The 10,907-nt window shown below is 44.7% G+C and overlaps 1 protein-coding gene and 1 long non-coding RNA gene across 5 annotated transcripts in view; one reads left to right on the forward strand and one right to left on the reverse strand.

Moving 5' to 3' along the window:
• The window catches only part of PLA2G4A (phospholipase A2 group IVA), an 81,801-nt gene extending 78,809 nt beyond the window's left edge, over positions 1–2,992 (reverse strand). For 2 of the 3 annotated variants that reach the window (XM_068952046.1, XM_068952042.1), the window contains exon 1: positions 2,841–2,992. The gene's annotated coding sequence lies outside the window, so the exon portion shown is untranslated. Of the gene's footprint in view, positions 1–2,369; positions 2,385–2,840 lie in introns of those variants that run through there. The other variant, XM_068952044.1, reaches the window with a different exon arrangement.
• Positions 2,993–3,025: 33 nt separating this feature from the next.
• Positions 3,026–8,552, forward strand: LOC138067980 (uncharacterized). Of its 2 annotated transcripts, XR_011142451.1 has the most exons (4): positions 3,026–3,231; positions 3,340–3,494; positions 4,267–4,511; positions 5,550–8,552. It is a non-coding gene; the product is annotated as an uncharacterized lncRNA (long non-coding RNA). The 2 variants fall into 2 exon arrangements; XR_011142450.1 differs by having other exon boundaries at positions 3,340–4,511.
• The last annotated feature ends 2,355 nt before the right edge of the window (positions 8,553–10,907 follow it).

The following is a 10,907-nucleotide window of genomic DNA, read 5'->3' on the forward strand; positions in this document are numbered from 1 at the left end:
AAGATACTATCTTGAAGGGCAAGGAGACTTTGATCCACGTCACTATTCTGTATCAAGTAGAGAATAAATCTGAACTTTGTCTCCCAGCTCTCCACTCCACGCATTAACCATGGGCTGTACCACTCTGAGCTCAGCCTCCTTCCATGTGTCCTGCCAGAAAGCACGAGGAGTGCTAATGGCAGGCTAGCCTGTAACCCAGTGATGAGAAAACGGCTCTCATCGCTCTGGAAGATGCGGCTTCTGATTCCTTCCGGCCTAAGAGGAAAACCAAGTATTTCTCATATTTTGTAGCCCATGTTCATATGTTTGAACTTCCAGATACAAGTAGGAGATACCGTCTTCTGTGGTTGCTATGAGAGTCTAACCCTGATAACTGATTAGCTTTGGCTAGAAAATAACTGAATTCAAATTGAATTCAGAGTTCCCAAATAACTAAAACTGTTTCAGCTCTACTGTCACTGCTGTCATCTTCTAACCTACAAGCAAGTCATGGAAGTCCCCATACATCTCAGTATTGCATGGCAATTAAAACGTACTCAAGCAGAGCCATTTGGATTACTCCCAAAATCATGTGCATCTGGAAAGCTACTACTACATTGCACTCAGTCCCTTGGTGCTATCACAGAAATGCTCCAAGAAAGAGAGCACAGTTTACATACAACATCTATGAAGCTGTTCAATGGCTTTTCAGGAATAGCTCTGAAGGAGTTTCCCAGAAGAGCATGGGCTCACTTCACTATTTTTCCCCTATGCACTTCTAAGTGTTACGGACTGAAATAGAAGGCAAAAAAGGCTTGGCTCAAATGCTTCATATTTTGGCTCTTTTAGACCAGTTGTCAATAAGGAATCTATTCAAAGTATCACGGAGAAACAAATTCAAGAAGAGCACAAAGGAATATGAGTGTATGGTAACTGTATGGTTAAATACTTTCATCTTAACTTCAGTGTATTTTAAGTATGTAACTCTAGTGAGGAACCAGCATTGCAAAAAATTTGTCTTTCATCTATTTCTTCTAAGAGAAATACCAAGAAATATCAAGAGCATTTGGTGTTACTCTGCCAAGTGTCAATCTGGTATTTTTCCAGTACAGATTAACTGGTCATATAGGAGGAGATCAAAATATGTGATTTAAGTATAAGTAAATATTCCCATGCCTCTTTTGTTTTATATCCTTGTTATATCACAAGGAAAGAGTGGAGAAAGGGGGTTGTAAAAGGACAGAATGAAGAATAAAGGCAGATGAGCACTTAACTCTAGACTGTGTTTATCAAAACCCTCCTCATAACTCCTAATGGGGACAGAAAGACAATAAAACAAGCACATCAGTTTTAGATTCACATTTTCTCTCCGAAATCCTTAGTGGAGTCGACATCCCTTGGTAAACGCAAACTTGATCGCCTGAATCAGCTGCTGCTCATGGCGAACGTCTGAGGTCTCCTGAGGTGCACAAGACCCTCTCGCTGCCAGCAACACCCACTGCAGTTAAAAGCAGCCTAGTCCTACCTGAACCATTGCACCCCTCCAAGGATCAGAAGAGCCTTATCTAGTTTTAGAGTCCAAATATTTTGTTTGCCCTAACTTGCAAGGAACCTCTGAGAGTTTCCTACTCTGCCGTTGCAGGGTAGGATTTCCCTCAAAGCCCTCACAAAAGGCGCTGACAGACAGGCTCTGGGCAGCTCTGGCTGCGAGGGGGTCACGCGAGGGGGGTCGAGCCTCAGCAGCTCCAGTTCACAGTGCAGCGTGTTGGCTCAGCCCCACCTCCGGGGGCTCCTGGGGTGAACGCCACAGGCTTGGTAGGGCGGGAAGGGGGGACGGAACCACAGAGACCAGTCAGCTTGCCAGGACACTGGCGCTGAGGCAGCGGGGCTGCCCAGCGGTCATCTCTCAGGGCCACAGAAGTAACCAGAAGCAGCCTGTAAATCTGTACCCAAAGAGGAACACGTAATTCCACGAGAACACAGAATTACAGTTTCTGTGACCATAATTCTAATATACGCTAACACATACCTGCTTTACAGGCAGTAACTCTTACATACTTTTTTTTTTTCTTTTCTAAAGTATCGGACCCAAAGGAAAGCTGCTGGTGCAGACATTTTGTGAAACTTTTTCCTTAACAGATGTATCGCTTTACTTCCCTATAACTTTCAAAATGGATTGCTTCACCGAACCTGCTATGTTAAGTAGAAGAAATGACAGAGTTAAGAGTCATCTTTGCCAACAGCCCTCGGCGGGACCGCGACCCAAAGCGGACGGCTACAAGCACATGCTGCTGTCTCCACCAGGACTCAGGAGCAGACAACGAGTCAGGCCGTTTACACAACAACTGCGGCCCGGCCTGTTTCCAAGCGCTGTCAAGACCGCTGTTTACCTAGCCCAGGGCTGCAGGCGTGCCGCAGACCCGCTCTCGCACCCCTCCGGGCGGGCGTCGCGCGCGGGCCAGCCTCGAGGGCGCCGTTTCTCCCCTCTCTGTGCCTCTCCTTCCCGTCACGGGGGCTCTTTTACAAGCCCGCGCTCCTTTTGCGGTGCGCGGATTTTCTCTTTGGCGGTGGAAACGCTTCAGAGGAGCGGGGCTCGGTGGTGACGGGGGAAGAGCAGGGGCAGCCGGTGGCACCGCACCGCTGCGCCGGCGCCTCCCTGCCTGAGGGGAGCCCGCGCGCCCGGCAGGTGCGGCGCCGCCGGCCGTAACGGCTGCGCCGCGCGCGGTAACGGCTGCGCTGCCCCCCTCACGCAGGGCGGCGCGCCGCGCTCACCCCCCCCACCCCCCCGCCGCGCCACCCGAGGCCCCGGCGGCCCGGCCCGGCGCAGCTGCTCGCGCGTTAGAGGGAGGCAGATGGCTTACAGCGACATGAGGTCCCGCGGGCTGCTACGTCCCCCTCCCGTCCGGGCAGGAGCACTTTCGGCCTTGCGAGTTGGAGCGCTTTTCCCTGGCGCGGCGGGGAGGGGCCACCGCCCGCTCGCCCGCCGCCTCTTAAGGTGGCGTGAGGCGCCGCCGGGCGAAGCGGCCGCGGCTGGCGCCTCGCGGGGAGCGGCGGCCGCCTGCCGGCAGGAGCGGCCCCCCCGGCCCCCCCCGGCCGCCCTCCTGCGGGGGCAGCCCGGCTCCTCTCGGCGCTTTCACGGGTAGCCTTAAGCTGCGACCGTCGCGAACAGCAAGGTACACGCGATTATCCAGCAGGTGGCCAAGTTGAAGTTACTTCAGAAAAAAGCGTCCTTCAGTACTTCAGTGACAATCTGTGGGTATTTACTTGGGGGGGGGGGGAAGAGGGTGTCTACCATAGACTCCTTTTAAATGAATTAAAATGTATGTGATGCTGACCCTCCCTTCCGTGTGCCTCAAACAGAGAAAAAGACTTCAGAGCGGGAGACTGGCAGAATTAGAGGACGCCCGCACCAGCAACGCGGAGATAGCTAAATTGCCAGCGGGGTCAATGGGTGAACTGGCAGCTTGGGTCCAAAAACTCTCCACCGACAGCCTACGCTACCAGTCTGAGACAGGGTATGTTAACTGTGGATCAGCGCTGTATGCTCGTGACTACCCGGCCGGGCCCAGCCTGCATGGTTTTAAAGCAGACGGTGGCCATCTGCTAGGCTCTGGATCGTGGTCCACCCAGAAATCCTTCCATTCAGGAAGGAGAAAGTTTCTGCAGTGGAGAATCTGTGACTTTCAAAACAGTATTTTACCGGTCTATAGTTTAGGAACACAAAGCAGCCGTGTCTATATGCACGTGGAAATCATTGCTGGTGCTCTACGTCTCACGTTGCCAGGCAAACGCTGCTCCTTCCCACTTAAAAATTATTCAAACGTTTCAGCCTGAACCACATGCCTTCCCCACCATGCCTTCCACCAGCTACGCCATTGGCTCCTTTCTTGGCTTGAATAAAGTTAAAAGTTGCACATATGGGGTGTGGGCAATGGTCTTTCCTGGAAGAAGTTAGAGTAGGAAGGAGGGGATTAAGGGAAGCCAAAGGCTGTTTTGGTTGTTTTTAACGGTCGCACATTCATTTTTATTAATGTTATCACTTTTGCCCATTATGAAGGTCTAAGATGACAGTAAAGTTTCCTTTCATATTTGTTCTGTTTTTTTTAAAGAATTTAAAGTATTATTTGCAGCATCATGACCATCACAAACAAAAAAAAATCACAGTTGGGTTTGTGGACTCCACAGTGAGTCAGTGGGAGAACCTGACAGGCCGGAGCATCAGCTACTGCTCTCCTGTAACTAGCTCTCACAACATAACAGATCTCAGAAAAGCTCATTCTTTTTTAGGCACCAAAAGATAAGATTGTGTTTCTCTTTGATGTTGAAGTCAAGCTCTTTCCAAATATCCAGTTTTATGAAGGAATTTACTGGAATTTGCTGGGGCTTTGCACATACTTAATGTCAAAACAGGAACACATTTCCTTGAAAAATACCATAACTAAAAGGCAAAGATAAAGGAGAAAAATGTCTTCAGTGACTCAACTGTGACCTTCTCAAAGCACAGAAAACCAACACCCTTCCACAAGCGACAGGTAGGTAAATGGCATTCACAGCGTGTTCCCAAATGTATAGTAAATTTATAGTCACAATTAGAGGAAAGCAAGCCACTCCTCAGGGTAAATGCAAGTCAGAAACCTCATTTTCTCCATAATCGGGACTGGCCTCCTCGTATGATGCACTGCAAGAGCTGAGCAACTCTGGCCATTACTTTTAACCTAGTTTTTTGTCTCACCTGGTAAGGAAAAAAGGCATTATGGCAGGAAAGTGCTGTCCTCTATGTGCTGTCACAAAGAAGGGCAAGTTTATGTTTAGAAAGCAAACCTAGGTCTGCCAGCTCAGAAAGCACGTATTTGATGTGGACAGCTTCTTCCTGCATTTCCTCGTCTTGCCTATTTGAGGGAACATTAACCAGAAAAATGCAGCAAAACCACATCGTGTCAGTAGTCGGGTCCTTTTGACTTCCACATAAACTACTGCCCGAAGATCACCATCAACTCATGTCTCCTGGTAGGAAAAGACTCTTTAATTTTAAAGCGCCAAAAGACCTGGGTAAGGGTTTTGACATATGTAGAAATGCTAGAAAGCATAAGTAGGATTGCTCTTCAAAAATAGTTATTTTCCTCCCTTTGGTGATTGACTCGTTGGGCTGAGGGTATAATTGGCTTTTCTATTATCGAAATCCCAGAGTCTCCTTATCTTGAAGTACCCAACACATGTGCCACATATTGCAGCGCGCTTGAGAGGAAGGAGAACCAGGAGTGGTTTCTCTTCCAGAGGGGACAGTAAGCATTCTCTCTGTCCAGCGCAGGTACGAGCATCTTGACAGGTTCCTCAGGTCCCCATTGCTTCACTTTCTCCCAGACACCTCCACCCGAGCACAGTCCTGCTCCAGTCACCTATAATCTTCAGTGGAGCCACATGCTGCTCACAAGCTTGATTGTCTGTCCCTGAAATGTGCTGAGAAAGAGTTTTCTGCAAACCCAGACTTAAATCCAGCCTTCTTTCTTGTCATTTTAAATTTATCCAGAACACTATTCCTAGGGTACTAATCTTTCTTTGTGGTTTTACAGATGGCAAATGCAAAAACAGATACCCTAATCAAGGAAGAGGGGAACTCCAGTATTTCCACCAAAACTCTGATTTCTCAAACTCTTGATAAGGAGCTGACTAACAAGTGGAGAAAAAAATCCTATGTCCTCCTTTTGACGTATGAAGAAGAAATGAAAAGTTTTCATTTACATTATGACTGTTTCTGTTACTTCTTATAATATTATGAAATGTATTTTTAGTATTAATCATATTTCTTCAAGAAAATTATGGGTAGGGTTTAATGATGGTTATTTTCCCTGTGACAGAACAAGTTTAACAGATGCCTTCCCTATTCTTTCTCATTTTTGCCCACACACAGCAACTCATTACTCAACTCGTTGTGCCAGAGTAATTCTTTGCAGGGTGCCTTGTCAACCATTCTCTGAATGATCTAGGTTAAAAGAACCTGCTTTCACTCTCTTTTATGTAAATGTGTCTTTATATGTGTGGGTTTTTTTATAACTCGGAAGATTTCTACCCACTAACCGCTACCCGATGCTGTTCGTTCTGCAATACCCAGCAGCGTGAAGATGTCACTTTTGCCCTCCACTGATCAGTACGTGCCGTGTATGCATTTCTGCATCCGACTTGAGGACGAAGCATTTCTGTCAAAGCTCTCAGCCTGTGAGCTTGTTCCTCAGCTTTTCTATTAGACTGCAGGAGATCAACCCTCGTCGTCGCCCACAGTTGAAACAAGCCATGGACTGCGGTGAGGCAATTAGAGGGTATGGAAAATGGCATTGTGAAGTATGAAGCAGAGAGAGGTCTTTTCTAAAGACTAATTGTAAGGGATGCCACTACAAATTACAGAGGCCGTTTAAGTGCACTGCTCTAAGGCTTCAAAGCTTAGACAAAAACTTTAGGCGAAACCACTGGAAAGCAAGAATGGGCATATCAAGACTCAACAAAGAAAATCCAAACAATCAACTAAGTAAACAAGATGTGATATTTTGTCAGATGCTTAACACAACTCCCAAATATTCTTTCAGTCATTTTTAAGCACAAACACTTTGCAAAATATATGGAGAGAATCACTCTTTGATCAGGTTTAAGAACTCTAGCTACTCAGTAGAGAACTGTCTGAACTCCACATTCCTGAGGCCACCATGCAGAGCGTAACCTGGTGGACCTGCTATTGCCAAGGTAAAAATACCTCTCTTTCCATGGTGAAAATATTTTAGTCCATTGTATATAACAACATCACAGAAGCAAAAAACAAGTTCTAATCTCTTGCTTTTAAGATTGCTTCTAGTGAAAAACAGCCATTTGCTTATAAATTGCATAACCTGAAATGGTCTAGCTGGGTCCTCAGCTAAAGCTAGATTCTCAGTAGCAGGGGCTATCAAAATGTCTCTTATCAGTGACATTTGGCAGAATAAATGCAGTCTTAGTTTACAGTTTGCTCCTATGGGACAATTTATCAGACAAATCGCCACTGCAGAAAATGAAATTTCCTCTAAGCTCATTTCCCTCTGCAGTTCCTCCCCCACATCCACATACAAACATTTTCCCTCATCATTTAAAAAGCGATTAATTGTTCTGGAGGACTTTCCACTGTGAATGAGGAAAAATCGCATTCAAAGTGAATTTTGCTCAGGTGTCCAGTTCCTTGGCAAGACTCCTTTCTCTCCCTCCTTCCACCTACTTGGTGGTTTTCTGGGGTTGTGGCAAGTCACCCATGGCAGTTGTGGAAACAACAAACATCAAGAGCTAAAATAACAGCTGGTTTTAGACACAATGCTGTGATCCTGAAATATCTTCTGAGAGCCTGAAGTAGAGCACGTCGGGTGAAACCTTCATATTAAGGAAGAAGTTAGTCCCTGTAATTGTCTGCTATTATATCTATGACGTCTTACCTCATAGGACGATAGGATCATAGAATAACTCAGGCTGGGAGAGACCTTGGGAGGTCCCTAGTCCAACCTCAAAGCCTCAGAGGGTCATCTCTGGGGTCAGACTGGGTTGCTCAGGGCTTGGAAACCTCCAGAGATGAAGCTGACCAAAGCCTCTCTGGGCAACCTCTTCCGTTGCTTGACTGTCCACCTGGGGAGAACGTTTCTCCTTAGACCCAGTTTGAATCTCTCTTATTTCTGCCCATTGTCTATGTCCTCGTGCTGTGCCTCTGACCATCTTGACGGCCCTCAGCTGCACAGTGACCAGCTAGTGCTGTTCCCAGGGGCTTTTCCTTCCTGGGCAGGGCTTTGCGTTGATCCTTGTTGAATTTCATAAGGTTCCTATCTGCCTGTTCCTCCAGCCTGTCTAGGTTGCTCTGGGTGGCAGCCCTGCCCTTGAGCTATCAAATGGTTTGATGTCATCTGCAAACTGGACCAGACTGTGCTCTGTTGCCTCCTTCAGGCTACTGATAAAGAAAGATGTTAAACAGGAGAGGTGTGGACCCCTGTGATACTCTCTGCTGGTAAATATTGATGAATTCAAAGGAAAAATCTGGCCAATATTAACTTCTCGAGAGGGCTCCAGCTCACTCCTTCCTTTTTCTATTCACTGTTCTGTGTTTGTCGTGCAACTTGAAAAAATAGACAAAAGAGTAAAAATAATTCTGAAAAATAGAATCTTTTTTTCTCCATAATATTCTTTTTAGCTATCAGTCAGAACCTCAGAGAAGCATTTGCTCATCAGTAGAGAAGCTCAGTTTCCAAGATCTTTAGCTGTCAGGCTGCATTCTCTGAATTTCTAACAAACCAGTATCATCCTCTTTATCTAAATGAGAACGATTCAGTGGCTCCTAAACAAATTGCCACTTTGTCTGCAGACAACTGTGTCTGCAGTGGTATCAAAACAACAAATTGGTCCAAGCACAAGCTTGTGTCTTCCTCTGGCTTTACATCACTCCCAGCATATGATACTGCAGCAGGCTGGCTAGTCTATGCTAAATTGCTGGGATCTCCATGGATTAGGTGGCCAAAAGGCACCCAGACTGTTCTTGCCATATTAAACCCCGCTCGGTCCAGTACTGCACAGCTGAGCCCAAGGTCTGGAGCTACAGTATGGCTAAGTTTACAAGATTTCTTTATAATCTCGCTAACTAGCTAAAACAAAACAATGCGCTATATGAAATAAAAATATACATTACAAATGTGTTGCATTTACTGCTTTTACCATCATATAGTCACTTAAACATAGTCATCTATTATTATTTGGGATGCACAGCTGCTGCTCCAGAAGGATGTGGCTGTCCCATAGGTTCTGAGTCAGATTTGACAACCCATTTAGATGTCTCAGCCATGTCCAAATGGCACTAATTACTTATGTTTCAGCAACTGAAACGCTCCTCCCATATTTATCTTATCTATTCAACTTCATATTTGATCTCAGGGTCAACTGGTGAACAGACATGTCTTTTATAAAGTGATATGTCCCTTTGGTTCCCTCAAAATAAGTACAACATAAAGGGGCAGCGGAACCCTCCTCGTAGCAGTTTGTGAGCAACCAGATCAGTTTAAGCAATTTCACAACAGTTAACATTTCAAGGTAGTTTTATATTATGTAAAACTCATAGATGGTATTACCAGCTTCTTCGCTACATGCTTGACAGGAAAATTGTGTGACTTTGCAACAAATTAGATTAATTTATATAATAAGGCTGATCACTTTATTCAAGTGCGACCACTTAACAGCATTCATTCTAAAGGAGATGAATACAGGGCTGAATACAGGATTAAATTATACCCTGACGTACCATTTGCATTACAGAACTAAGTAAAGCTGCCTCAGTTTAAATAAAAATTAGAATCTAAAAAGAAGGTATAGACAAAAATATCACTTGATCAAGATTCTACTTCGTAGTGCTACGGGATTCATTATTCCAAAGATTCGTTGTTCAGATTGTAATTTCCCAGATTCCTTCTTGCCCAATATCTTACCTTCAACTGTGGCCAGCAGGCGATACTTAATGGAATAAGTGTAAGAAGCAGAAAGGGGGTAACATGTAGCTTAGGAACTTCCTCCCTCCCTGGCTTGCACTAGGCCCGTGATGTTTAAGTATCTGCCTTTGGACATATCTTTTATCCTTTCTGTCTACTCTTCTTGAAGGACCACCTTCTGTGTCTGTACCCTCCTGTGGCTAGAAGTTCCACAGCTGGGTTCTACAGAAAAAATGCTCCTTTTTACTTGTTTGGTTGTCTACAATTTGGTCATTTCACTGGATGCAGCTGCATTTTTGTGTTGCAAGTAACAGGAAGTAATTTCCTGTATGAAATTCCACATCGCTGATCATTTATAAACTTCTGTCAATCCTCTCTTTTCCAAGCTAAAAAGTCCTAGGTTTTACAGTTTTTTTCCTGGGGTACGTAAGTCGCTTGCCCTTTCGATTACATTTTCTGTCTTCTATATTCTGTATGAGACGGCTGAGTAGAATGGCATGCATCATTCAAAACATGGGCTGTGAGTTCATACAGTAACAATGGTTTTGCTTGTTTTCTATTCCTCACCTAACTATTTTTAAATTCTTACTTGCCTTCTGCTTACTCCTGAGCTAGCCACAGTGATGAGCAGCTCTCTTTCCGAAACGGTAATACCTAATTTGGATCTATATCGGTGCAGTTGTAGTCACACAGAATAATTCTGTGTTAGTAGCAAAGCTGGTTCCTTTATTATTCACCCTTTCCCCCCCCATTCTTTTATGAATATATTAAATAGCGCAGCCTCTAGTGAGAGATTCCACTGGTTATCTCCCTCAGTTATGAAAACTGAGCATCTATTTCCATCCCTTTTCCCTCTTTTTTAGCCAGTTATTAATTTGTGAGAGGACTGTGGACATTTCACTTTCTTTTTCAAAAATCTCACTTTATCAGATAAATTCCATGACCTTCCTCTAAAGGGTGGCTGACTCCTTCAAAGCAGATTTGTGAGGCATGATTTTCCCTTGAAAAAACTATGTTATTACGGCATATTTATGGATAGAGAAAATTCAGCTCTGCCTTGCAACCATTTTTTAAAAAATTAGTACTACACCAGCTATTGGCCTCACAGTGAAATTTGAATCTATTTCAAGCGATAGGATGCACACATCAAAATCAGTAAATCAAAATTTTGCTATCTATCTGAGCTACTCCTATGTTTGTGTTTTCAGTCTGTTCTAAATTTTTTTATTGAGGCGTCACCTGTAACTCAGTCCCTTGAAGAATGGTTCCTCTGTGGGAATCTCATTGATTTCTGCTATAGTGAAGATAGATGCATATGACACACATTTATTTAGATTTCCTACAATGTGCTATCTTCCTTGAGTGCTCCTGGTACATCTTACACTCACCTAAAGGAATGGAAAGTGTAAACAGAAAACTAAATGAAATATACTTCAGCAGGAAATTTAAGATAAAAAT

This window comes from Struthio camelus, chromosome 8 (genome assembly GCF_040807025.1).
Source record: "Struthio camelus isolate bStrCam1 chromosome 8, bStrCam1.hap1, whole genome shotgun sequence".
Taxonomy (NCBI): Eukaryota; Metazoa; Chordata; class Aves; order Struthioniformes; family Struthionidae; genus Struthio; species Struthio camelus.